The sequence below is a fragment of the Solanum dulcamara genome, chromosome 7 (assembly GCF_947179165.1).
Source record: "Solanum dulcamara chromosome 7, daSolDulc1.2, whole genome shotgun sequence".
In the NCBI taxonomy this organism is placed as follows: domain Eukaryota; kingdom Viridiplantae; phylum Streptophyta; class Magnoliopsida; order Solanales; family Solanaceae; genus Solanum; species Solanum dulcamara.
Window position 1 is genome coordinate 44,771,208 of NC_077243.1, and position 1,581 is coordinate 44,772,788.

General features: G+C 40.4%; 1 pseudogene; it reads right to left on the reverse strand.

Moving 5' to 3' along the window:
• Positions 1 to 882: 882 nt before the first annotated feature.
• On the reverse strand, positions 883 to 1,002 carry LOC129897963 (5S ribosomal RNA; annotated as a pseudogene).
• Positions 1,003 to 1,581: the final 579 nt, after the last annotated feature.

The window sequence follows — 1,581 nt, forward strand, 5'->3', positions numbered from 1 at the left end:
GTACATGTTGACTATGTTAAATGCCTGCGTTGAGAATGTAGTAAGAGCATGGGGCTTAAGATTAAAAAAAATGAAATGAAAAATGACGCGTGTACACAACGTCGCCCCGAAAATGGTAGAACCCTTAAGGGACGAGGATGAAAAACTTAAGGAATAAATGGCGCAACTCCTATTCGCTCCAAGAAGCACATGATATAGGTTGGGATAAAGCTATTATTCCAAGAAAACCTTATCTTCGGAATATTAGCACTGCCTAGTTGGAATTGAAACGACTACAAGTACAAACAAAGAAAAGTATGAGTACCCTCTAAAGGGGGGAAGTTAATGAGAAAATGGAAAAAGTAAGATGAAGGCAATCGATATGGGAATATATTTAAGATGGATATCTAAACATCAACAAGATATCTTACCGAACCAAGTTAGAAAGGTCCGGAAGTTACCAATAATTGGATGGAAGCCAGAATGCTACATAAGGCAGCGTTAGGAAGTTTTTGATGAGACCCTGACTGACATAACACTAGAAGGCAGCTGCGGATAAAAACAAAAGAGTATAACCATGAAAGGATATCAACCAACTTAAGAGACATTACGAAGGATAATGACAACATGCTAGACCAAAAGCCAAAATGTTAGGTATAGAGTTAGTCACAAATGATGTTGCGATAGATAAATAATCAAAGAAAAAGGAATAAAAAGCCTCTTGTGGTAGAAAATGAGGAGAACACAAAGTAAATAAAGGATCGTGGAGCTAAAGATCTATGCCAATACTGGATGCAAGATAATAGACGAAAGGAAAGGGCAAAACATAAAGACTCGCGAGACAACGCTGAGGTAAATCTGGAGCTAAGTTGAGTGCCCACACCTCGTGGAAAAGGTTACAATGAAGCGCGACGCGAATACTTCCCATAGAGGTCACCCATCCCAATATTACTCTCGCCCCAGCACGCTTAACTTTAAAATTCTGATGGAACTTAATGCGTTAGTGCTGGTGTGATCGCGCGAGATGGAGGAATCTGAACTAGTGATGGAGAAACGATATGAGATTATGTACCCAGAGTATTATAAGATACGTTAAGGCAATTGTAATAAGGGCTTAAGCAAAACAAGAAGGATTAGCTAATTGCTAATTGACAACGCACTCGAATGCCATAGCTCTTCAACATAGAACTAGTTAATGAGAGGAAAACCGCAGAATGGCTATATGGGCTAGTGGGTGAGGGAATTTTGACACCACTTGGTAGCCAACTCTGAGGGAGAAAAAGCAGAACCCAAAAAGGTAAGGGTACTAGCTGATGTAATTTACGAATGATAGAAAGCAGTGCCCAAGGACAAAAATCCCATAATATGACCAGGACTACAAAACTCATTTTGCACTCCAGCGCCAGATGACTCTGGAGGGAAGGTTACTTGTGGATTAATGATATTAGTCCCTGCTCCTACGATCAAAGGTTACCTACTCCACCGAAAAGGTGTAAAATTGTAGAGTAAAAGAGTGGTAGGACCTTACGGAGTCCCCACAGCTATTGTCCTAGGCAAGGGAGCCCAAGTTGTAATTGACTATCGAGAGACATAAAGATAGGT